Below are 12,003 nucleotides of genomic sequence, written 5' to 3'. Positions count from 1 at the left end.
CCAAAGAAATCCCAGGGCTGATCTCCTTCAGAATGGACTGGTTGGATCTCCTGTACTTGTTAGATAATGCCAAATCATTTTTCATTCGATTATACCAACTTATACCCCTGTCAACAGCATATAAATGTTCTTGTTTTTCTTACTATTCACTATCACATTGCTATGGTTGGTCTTTAATTTTGCCCTTTTTTATGGGTGTGTAGAACTATCTCACTCTAATTTGCATTTCTTTGATTGTTAGCAATGGAATTGAACACTATTTCCATTGTGTTTATTGCTATTTGGATATCTTTGCTTGTGAAATGTCTGTTGAAATTCCATGTCCATTTTTTTCTTGGATTATCTTTCTTATTGATTTGGTAGGTGTTCTTAATGTATTTTGGATATGTTATTTGCCATTTATTTACATCACAGCTTGTTCTTTCCTGGGTTTTGGCTCCCTTTTTTACTTTCTTCTTGATGTTTTCTGATAAAAAGTCCTTACTTTTAATGTAGTCTAATGTATCAGTCTCTCCCTTTATGGCTATTGATTTTGTTTTGTTCATTTTATAAGAGCTCTTTACCTACCTCCAAAAACATGAAGCATTTGTAGATAAAGAAATGGAGATGTGGAAAGATGGGGTGGTCTGCCAAACTTGAATTCAGATATTCTGATATCAAACTCTGCTTAATCTCCATTACAATGATGCTAATATCAGTCTTTAAATTAATAATGTTTCATTTTAGAAAAATATTTATTTACTTAGCTGCATTGGGTCTTAGGTGTGGCATGCAGGATCTTAGTCGCATCATGAGGGATCTTTCTTTCATTGCAGTGCACAGACTCTCTGCTTGTGGTGAATGGGCTCAGTACTTGTGACTTGTGGGCTCTCTACTTGTGGCAAATACCCATTTTTAAATGCCAAATTACTTGTATTTATTTTAGGCACAGATCTTTCCTCATTGCATAAGATAGTATAACATTTCACGAGTATGGAAGAGCAGTGATGGTACTTAGGGATAAAAATCCATCAAGCTCCCACTAGTCCCTCCACGCCCTCAGCCAGGAGTGGGAGGATATGTTTCAAACATTTCTGACTGTGATGCTTATAGAGCATTTTTTCAGCTGATTAAAATTCCCATACTTCTTCTAGACCCATACGTCCTCTGTCCTACACATCCAAGACCAGGTAAAATACAGTGTAATAGGAGACTTAAGTTTGTAAAGAGTATATACACTAAGCCAATAAATTGGTTCAAAAATTTTGGAGTAGCAAAGGTTATTGAACATTATAGAGAAGGATAGATTATATATATAATATTATATATATTATATAAAGCAGTACACCAGTGTGTTCCCAGTTGAATATGACTCTGCCTAAGTTTCCATAGGGATGTACAGATACATATGATATCATCTGTGCTAACAAAGATTCCACCAGATTTGAGAAGCATCCAGAGTGCCTAGTTAATACTCTGGCAACTTCCCCCAAACTTCTAAAACTCTAGTTGCATTCCTGCTTGCTCACTGGGAGCAGGTGATTGATGCAAATCAACTCCATTACATCTCTAACATACAACAGTGTTAATTACATTTGTCATGCTGTACATTACCTCTCTGGGCTGCTCAGGTGGTGCTAGTGGTAAAGAACCCATCTGCCAACGCAAGTAGACATGACACAGTTTCGAGCCCTGGGTCTGGAAGATCCTCTGGGAGGAAGACACTGCAACCCACTCCAGTATTCTTGCCTAGAGAATCCCATGGACAGAGGAGCCTGGTGGGCTACAGTCCATAGGGTCACACAGAGTTGGACAGGGCTGAAGTGACAGAACGCATGCACGTTACATCTCTAGTACTTATTTATCTTATAACTGGAAGTTTGTACCTTCTGATTGCCTTCATCTAATTCCGCCTTTTCTCACCCCCCACCTCTGGTAACTACAAATTGGATCTCTTTTTCGATGACATTGCTTGCTTGTTTGTTTTTGAAATATAATTGACCTATAACACTATTTAGTTCCTGGTACATACACAGTGATTCAGTATTTCTGTACATTTCAAAATGATCACCATGGTAAGTCTAGTTGTCATCTGCCACCATACAAAGATATTACATGATTGACTATATTCCTCACACCATACATTTTATACCTGTGACTCCTTTAATTTGCTTTTTAAAATTTTTATTTTTTCTGATTCATTTACTTTGTAACTGAAAATGTGTACCTCTTGACCACCCTCATCTATTTCTCTCCCCTCACCATCTTCCCCTCTGGGAAGTGAAAGAGCTAGTTGCTCAGTCATGTCTGACTCTTTGCAACCCCATGCACTGTAGCCCCCCAGGCTTCTCTGTCTGTGGAATTCTCTAGGCGAGAATACTGGGGTGGGTAGCCATTCCCTTCTCCAGGGTTCTTCCCCATCCAGGCATTGAACCTGAGTCTCCTGGATTGCAGGTAGATTCTTTACCATCTAAGCCACCAGAGTAGCCCATCTTCCCCTCTGGCAACAATCTATTTCCTCTCTGTATCTATGACTTTGTTTCTGTTATGTATGTGCAATAGTTTTGTTTTTTAAGTTTCACATATAAGTGAAAGCATACAGTAGTTATCTTTCTCTGTCTGACATTTCATTTAGCATAATACCCTCTGCTGCTGCTGCTAAGTCGCTTCAGTTGTGTCCTACTCTTTGCAACCCCATAGACAGCAGCCCACCAGGCTCCTCCGTCCCTGGGATTCTCTAGGCGAGAACACTGGAGTGGGTTGCCATTTCCTTCTCCTAATACCCTCTGAGTGAATGAGTGAGTAAAGTTGCTCAGTTGTGTCTGACTCTCTGGGAGTCCATGGACTGTAACATACCAGGCTTCTCTGTCCATGGGATTTTCCAGGTAAGGGTACTGGCGTGGGTTCCCATTTCCTTCTCCAGAGGATCTCCCTGACTCAGGGATCAAACCCGGGCCTCCCACATTGCGGGCAGACGCTTTACCATCTGAGCCACCAGGGATTGTCGCAAACGGCAAGATTACATTCTTTTCAATGGCTGAGTAATATTTCATGATATGTTTATGGGTGTGTGTATATATATGTATGTATTACATCTTCATCATCCATTTATCTATTGATGGGTGCTTATGTCACTTTCACATCTTGGCTGTTGTAAATAATGCTGCAATGAACATATGGATGCATGTATTTTTCTCAAATAACTGACTTTGTTTTCTTCAAGTGAGCACTCAGAAATGGAATTGCTGGATTGTACCATAGTTCTATTAAATTTTCCAAGAAACTTCATACTATTCTTCAGTGTTTGCACCAATTTACATTTCCATCAAGGGGGCATAGGGTTCCATTTTCTTCATATGCTCACCAACATTTGTGCTTCTTCCAGCCCAGAGTTTCTCATGATGTACTGCATATAAGTTAAATAAGCAGGGTGACAATATACAGCCTTGACGTACTCCTTTTCCTATTTGGAACCAGTCTGTTGTTCCATGTTCAGATCTAACTGTTGCTTCCTGACCTGCATATAGGTTTCTCAAGAGGCAGGTCAGGTGGTCTGGTATTGCCATCTCTCTCAGAATTTTCCACCGTTTATATTGTGATCCACACAGTCAAAGGCTTTGGCATAGTCAATAAAGCAGAAATAGATGGTTTTCTTTTTTTTTTAACTCTCTTGCTTTTTCCATGATCCAGCAGATGTTGGCAATTTGATTTCTGGTTCCTCTGCCTTTTTTAAAACCAGTTTGAACATCTGGAAGTTCACGGTTCACGTATTGCTGAAGCCTGGCTTGGAGAGTTTTGAGAATTACTTTACTAGCTTGTGAGATGAGTGCAATTGTGCAGTAGTTTAGTACAGAAAAAACAAACACAAAAAATAAAGAAAACATTTTTAATCTTGCAATGAAAAGTGAAAATCTGTTACTAAGTTAGGTCTGACTCTTTTGTGACCCCATGGCCTGCAGCCTGCAAGGTCCATGGGATTTCCCAGGCAACAATACTGGAGTGAGTTGCCATTTCCTTCTCCAAGGGGTCTTCCTGACCTAGAGATTGAACCCATGTCTCCCACTTGGCAGGTGGGAACAATTCTTTACCGCTAAGCCACCAATCTTATAGTGTACTACCCTGAGAAGTACAGTAGTGCCAGCTACATCTCTGCTGCTTTTATACTTGCCTTTGGACATCCTGGGCTTGAAATAAAGGTACTGTATTACTGTGCTCTACACAGTACTGTACAGTAAAGTACACAAAAGGGCCACCACTTGTAAAGGATGCATGCATGTGACCATGTATTTTAGACATGTGAACTAATTTATGTGATTATACATGTGAAGGCGTACTTGCATCTTCGAAAGTTCAAAAATTTATGGTTTTGTATGTGGGGGAGTTACTGTACACCTCTCACTCTTTTAAAAATAATTTTATTATTTATGTGTCTAGTTTTGGCTGTGCTGGGTGTCCACTGCTGCATGGACATTCTCTAGCTGCAGTGAGCCGGGTTTCTCCTAATAGTGGCTTCTCTTGTGGAGCGGGGGCTCTAGGGTGTGGGGGTTTCGGTAGTTGTGTCACGTGGGCTCAGTAGTTGCAGCCCCTGGGCTCTAGAGCTCAGGCTCAATAGTGGTGGCGTTCAGGTTAGTTGCTCTGCGGAATGTGGGATCTCTTGCATTGGCAGGCAGATTCTTTACCACTGAGCCACAAGAAGTAGGGAAGCTCCTACCTCTCACACTTTTATCACCATCCCTAAGAGAAAAGGGCTCAGAAAGATTCTGCTCATCTGGGAAAAATTCCTAAACAAGTGTCTTTTATTGAGATCTCAGTTGACCTTACTACCAGGACCATCAGTTCTATTTCCTTGCATCCACTGGATCTCTCAGGACCCAACCACTAGCTATCCTGCCCCTTATTTATTAGGGCATGCTGTGTGCTTCTGCTGGGGTAGACTTTCTTTCTTCTACAAAGTGTTCTATTCAGCTGGTTAGATTTCCCAGAGCAAGACATGTCACCCTATTTGCTGTTTGGTTTACCCACTCACAAAGAAATCTGACCTTTAGAAATTTTGGTTAATCAAGTAAGAGAATGACTTCTTAGAGTTAAGATTTTAAAGTCCCCTTTCCCTGGGTATGTTTCTTTCTGATTTGAAGCTGTTCATGGACTTCTTTGCTCTTCTATCCCCAGAAATCAGAAAGATTGTTTGGAGAAGGTTACCATTAATGCCTAGCTTTCAGGTCCCCTACCCCATATGATCTATTACTCTGCTGGTGAAAAACAAGTTGAGCTCCTTCTTGTCTTGAATGGTCATTTTCCTTTACCTTTTGAAGTGGAATGTTTGCAAGAAGCAAGCTTCACCACTAGTCTACAACTCCTGCATGTTGGCTGGTAATCCCTTCCACTCTTGAATAGATTCCCCAAAGCTTCTGTTAAATTGAGTTTCTATTATCCACACCAGGCATTTTCTTCCCTCCTCTGTTGGAAGATTGGAAGAGGACAAACTAATCTACCATCTTATCTCTCAACTGGGCTTCACAGGTGCTATTAGTGGTGAAGGATCCACTTGCCAATGCAGGAGACATAAGAGACAGGGGTTCAGTCCCTGGGTGGGGAAGATCCCCTGGAGGAGGGCATGGCAATTCACTCCAGTATTCTTGCCTGGAGAATCGCATGGACAGAGGAGCCTGGTAGGCTACAGTCCACAAAGTCGCAAAGAGTCAGACACCGCTGAAGCGACTTAGCACGCAGCATGCATGCATCTCTCAACTAGTGTCCAACCAAAAGTCCCTGACATTAGCAGATGTGCTGAGAATGAGCTGGGATTTTGGTAAGCTGTAAGTCTCTCTCTATTTGACATTCCTCTTGGATTTCTTGGCTCCACACTTCTGTGCCTTATTATCTATCAATGTGTGACAATTCATCCTCAAATTTAGCACTTAAAACAGCAAACAGCATTATCTCACATAGTTCTGAGGGTCAGGAATCTGGATTGAGTTAGCTGGGTTGTTCTGGCTCAAGCTTTTGCATGAGGTTGCAGTCTGATAATGGTTAAGGCTTCAGTCTCTGAAGTCTTAACTGGGGCTGAGGAATTTGCTTTCAAGCCCATTCATGATTGTTGACAGGTAGCTTTATTTCCATACCACACTGGCCTTTCTGTTGGGCTACTCATGATGTGACTTCTTCCAGAGAAAGTGATACATGAGTAAAGATAGATAGAAAGGTAGGTATGTGAATAGATGGATAGATAATCTCCCAAGATGAGAGCAGACTTTAAAAAATTTGTTTTTAATTTTATTTATTTGGCTGTACCAAGTCTTAGCTGTAGCATGCAAGATCTAGCTCCCTGACCAGGGGTCAAATATGGGACCCCTGGATTGGGAGCATGAAGTCTTAGCCACAGGACAGCCACGGAAGTCCCTGAAATCTTTTTATAAGCTAATCTCAGAAGGGACATGCCATCACTTTTTACAGAATGCTATTGGTCACAAAGCCTATTTTGGTGTAATATAAGAGGGAACTATACAAAGGTATGAATACCAGGAAGTGGGGTTCATAGGGGGCAATCTTAGAGGTTCCTATCATTATTAAGATCAAGGCATCTGATCCCATCACTTCATAGCAAATAGATGGGAAAACAATGGAAACAGTGACAGACTTTATTTTGGGGGGCTCCAAAATCACTTCAGATGGTGACTGCAGCCATGAAATTAAAAGACTCTTGCTCCTTGGAAGAAGAGCTATGACCAACCTAGACAGCATAATACAAAGCAGAGACATTACTTTGCCAACAAATGTCTGTCTAGTCAAAGTTATGGTTTTTCCAGTAGTCATGTATGGATGTGAGAGTTGGACTATAAAGAAAGCTTTTTTTGATGCTTTTGAAGTGTGGTGTTGGAGAAGACTCTTGAGAGTCCCTTGGACAGCAAGGAGATCCAACTACTCAATCCTAAAGGAAATCAGTCCTGAATATTCATTGGAAGGACTGATGCTAAAGCTGAAACTCCAATATTCTGGCCACCTGATGCGAACAGCCAACTCATACATTTACCCTTGATGCTGGGAAAGATTGAAGGCGGGAGAAGGGGGCGACAGGATGAGATGGTTGGATGACATCACTGACTCAATGAACATGAGTCTGAGTAAGCTCCGGGAGTTGGTGATGGACAGGGAAGCCCAGTGCGCTGCAGTCCATGGGGTCGCAAAGAGTCGGACACTACTGAGTGAGTGACTGAACTGACTGACCATATGCCAACCACCCTTCTCTACTGACAGCATCCTTGGAAGTCTTGCTGAAAGGGCCAGGCCCCCTGACCCCATGATCTCTGTATTGGTTAGTCCCTCAGTGTTTTTTCTAACAGCTCTCTCCTCTCCCCATTACAATGGCCTTTTCCTTAGCAGCAAATATCTGCCCTTTGGCAACATGCAGTCAAGTATTATGGTAGGCTTTTCTACCTTTTATTCCTAAATGTCTACATTTAGCCTTAAGTTAAGGCTTACTCAAATGCAAAGATGCTTGGATGCCCTCAGCTCGTCCCCCAATTTTCAGTTATGTCTGCGAAACCTCATTAGTTTATGGAAACATCTCATTCACAGCAAGGCTAAATGCTCCAATCGTACCTGCTAGGTAAGATCTCTTTCCTTAAACTGGTAAAACTCACTGAGGGTTGGTACAGAGCATTATTGCAGTGGGTCATTAAGTTCCTCTTTTCCCTCTTGGAAGTCTCTTACTGATATTTGTTTTTTGTTACCATCTTAGTGTAAAAGCCTTGAAACATCATCTTCAAAATTCTCACCCTTTCCTACTCTTTATCATCTTTAACAGGTCTAACAAATCTGTAACTGTCAAACAAAATTTTCCTAAAAGTCTGAGCCGTTATGTAGAAAGTGAACACTTAAAATAAAAAAAAAACTTAGAAAATCTAGCCTACAAAGTAGTTTAGAGAATTTCACTTGTCCATCACTATGAAGTGCCAGTCCACTCATCCTTAGCCTCCTTCATACATCCACAGGCAAAAGGCTTCCGTTAATCCCAGCTAGTAGGACCTATTTTTGACACCTGGATTTTTTTTTTTTACCATCTAGCCAGAATGGAGATAAAACTCTTTTCTCCTACCTACCTAGAGGTTACCTCTATTTTTTCTGCTTCATGAATTTTCTCTTCATGAAAATTCTCCAACCCTTAAGGAGAAAGAATCCTTCCAAATCTAAAAAATTATCCCTCTGTCCTTGTCAGGCTTAACATAACCATTTCTCAACAAGTGCAATAGCCTGAAATTCACATAAGTGTTGCAGAAATTTAAAGTTGTTTTCTTGCAACTCCTACCATGATCAATTATTTTAATTATTGATGTAATTTCAGCTCAATTCAACTGGTGCTGAGAGAATAATTCCCAGAGGAAATTAGAACATGGCTAAAACAAACGCTTTGATAGAAGTCTTATTTCATATAGTTTCTCCTACAAAGAAAGGCATTCAACTTAACGTGTGTATGTGTGTGCTCAGTCACTCAGCTATGTCCGACTTTTTGTGATCCCGTGGACAGTAGCCTGTCAGGCTCCTCTGCCCATGGTATTTTCCAGACAAGAATACTGGAGTGAGTTGCCATTCCCTTCTCCAGGGGATATTCCTGACCCAGGGATCAAACCTCATCTCCTGCATGGCAGGTGGGATTCTTTACCACTGCACCACCTTGGAGGCCCTTATTTAACATGACATCCTTTCAAAAGTGACGTATGGATTCCAAATTAATTTCCAATCGCATGGTTTAACTCTGGCTTATTTCCCTGGTTTGCAATAGGTATTAAAATGTATCTAGGTATTAAAAAGGGCTGAAGGTGTTGGAGGATAGGCTGTAATCACAGAGTCCCTCTTGCTATGAAGAGTCATCCACAAAATGTATCTTTCCTCTGCAAAATACCTGTCGTTCAAAGTACACACGTGAACTGTGTCAGGATTCTCTACCTGGGATGGTAAGAGGTTTTCCTGTCAGGTGCCTGGAGGTACTTTGAGGAATGATAAGTTACATTCATGATCAGTAGCAAAGAGTCTACGATTGGTCACAAATTTCTGCATTGGAGTATGAATGGTTTTATGTACCCAGGTGCCATGAATACATCATGCCCATCCTAAAAACACTGTTTGGTGGGTTCTGGGTTTCTCCCACACTCTAACCATCAGCCCATTTGGCCACATATGCAAGATGCCCAGTCCCAAAGATTTTTAGGAAAATGTTTTTATGTATTCCCTCCCCCAGACCTTGGAAGGTGAACTCAAGGAGTTCTTTTGGTTGACAAGATCAACCCAAAAGAATATGTAAAACAAAATTTATGTTTTACACTCTTTTTGGTGAAATAGCCTTTCACCAAAAGGTTAAAATCACATAGCTAAACTGAAAACCTTGAAAGAATTTATGAAATTGCTACAAATATCCAATAACATACACTAAATGTGAAGCAAAATTTATTTGTAAAGAAGCTCAGGAAGACAATAGTTGTCTTTTAAAGTAAAGGGGAAAAAAACCCTTCCTGACACGATTTTATAAAACAAATATTTTAGGCATTCATGAGAACTAGTTCTGGAAGCTTGTGTAAAGAAAAGACATATTCTTTTCCAGCACCCACATAGCTGTAGCTACCCTGTCAACAGTCTCTGGAGTTCACATAATTGGCTCCAAGATTTTCAAATACTTTAGCCAAATCCCTGGAGTAAAATATTTGCCATTTAAATGTTCTTTGCTTCTTTCAGTCATGTCTCTTTCTCAATACCTTACTTGCTTCTTTGTCTAACAATTAATCTTACTGATCTATGTAACCACCAGTTTTTTTTTTTTTTCTCTTTTAAGATGAACACACAGTTCATATGATGAGCATATCTTTAAGGGTAAAGAAGAGTTTCTGTGATTTAAGATGCTATATTGTTCAATGTTAAGGATCTTTACGATGGTATATGTATGGTACAGGAAGAAAAACATCTTTCTATACATTTGAAGCTGAAAAGGAGTTAAGAGTAATTAATGATTACACCCTTTCGGTAATGAGCTAACATTTAAAGTAGTATAAATAACTTGGGCAATTTTTCAATCCCATAAGTATTTGCTAAATATCTACTCTGCATATTGTACCAAATAATGAGACTATAAAGATTAATCAAACAGAATCTCTGCCTTGAAAAATGTACAACCTCATGAACAAGGGACACAAGTATAATTTCTTATTTTTCGGTAATAATTGAGTAATATTGGATTATGACTAAATGGGCATACTCTCATCCACAAAGAAGCATGGTTTTAGATCTTTTAAAAATAGAAGTTAAAAAATAATCTCTTCTATAAAGCTAAAGTAGAAATGGAAAAGGATTGAGGCATTTATATTTTGTATAACAGCAGTCATATTTTATATATTTCACAGTATATGAAACATCACTCTGTTGGGTTATTCTGATCCCACATAAAGAAATTGAATCTCATAAACGTTATTATATTCCTAGAAAGCCACATAGCTAGTAAGAGTTAGAACCAGGACTCAACCTCAATATTTGTACTCCAAGTTCAGATATGCCATATATGCAAGTCATTTTCCTCTATATCCATAAAGGACTTCCCTGGTGGCTCAGACGGAAAATCGTCTGCCTACAATGTGGGAGACCCGGGTTCAATTCCTGAGTTGGGAAGATCCCCTGGAAAAGGAAATGGCAACCCACTCCAGTATTCTTGCCTGGAAATCCAAGCATCTTTGATGCCCAGGACAGCCCCACATACAATTCAGTAACTCCATTTCCTAAATTTTTTCATGCTTTTTCCTGAGAAAGAGAAATGACTCTGTAAAGTAACTACACAAGCTTGCTGCTGCTGCTAAGTCGCTTCAGTTGTGTCTGACTCTGTGCGACCCCATAGACGGCAGCCTACCAGGCTTCGCCACCCGTGGGATTCTCTAGGCAAGAACACTGGAGTGGGTTGCCATTTTCTTCTCCAATACGTGAAAGTGAAGTCGCTCAATCGTGTCCAACTCTTAGTGACCCCATGGACTGCAGCCCACCAAGCTCCTCTGTCCATGGGATTTTCCAGGCAAGAGTACTTACCCAGCTTTTAAACACTACAAGTGGTTACTGGTGGGAGCTGTGTAATCTGCTCTGAAGGTATCTAAGAACACCACTAATTCTCAGATGCTCAGGAAAATTTCTTAATATAGCTCTGCCTGAAGGTTGAAGAATAGGCCCAGTAACTTCAAAATCCTTATAGTAACATGATTTAGGGAAAGGGCAATAAAAACTTTTTATCCTAAGTAGAAGCAAAACATTGAATGTCTAGGTTGCTGGTCAATAATGAACAGGATGAACTTTACTTTGTGTAACCTTGTAAAATAGAGGCATTTATCTCAAACTTTTTTTCTGCTATTATTAAATTCTAGAGCTGGAGACCTGTGACAAATAACCCAGACCTTTCTATATTGTGGCAGCCAACTTTCCCCTAAGGAAAATAGCTTTAAGCTTCGAAGACAAAAAGAAAAAGTGATCAGGTATGAAATTTTCACTAACATGTCTTACCAACTGGAATATATAGCTAACCTACTATATTTAGAATCTGTGCAAGACACTAGAGGAATCCAGAGAAGGATAAGACACTACGCCTGTAACTGAGCCAAGTGTAGCAATTTTATTGGGATCAACTTTGATTCGCCAAATGGCAAGGAATCTGCATGATGCTTTTGCAGTTCTAATTAAAACTCCCCAGAGTCCTTTCTTTAAGTCTCAGCCCTAATTCATTTCCAGACAGCCCTGCAGCTTTGAGGCGATTTGTATAGCTTCTGTGAAAAACATGGAGAGAACTCTTCGCAATCAGATGTCTTGTATAAATGCAATTCATAGATTAAATTAGAGAAAAAAGTACCGAAAGAACACTGAGGAAGGAACCATGAAATGGTCCTAAACCATACAATGTTCATAACACATATGGGTGCTTAGTTGCTCAGTTGTGTCCAACTTTGTGACCCTGTGGATTGTAGTCTGCCATATTCCTCTGCCCATGGGGTTCTTCAGGCAGCATAC

The sequence above is a fragment of the Budorcas taxicolor genome, chromosome 5 (assembly GCF_023091745.1).
Source record: "Budorcas taxicolor isolate Tak-1 chromosome 5, Takin1.1, whole genome shotgun sequence".
Lineage (NCBI taxonomy): Eukaryota > Metazoa > Chordata > Mammalia > Artiodactyla > Bovidae > Budorcas > Budorcas taxicolor.
The sequence above is the reverse complement of the archived record's forward strand: the minus strand, read 5'-3'. Positions refer to the sequence as shown.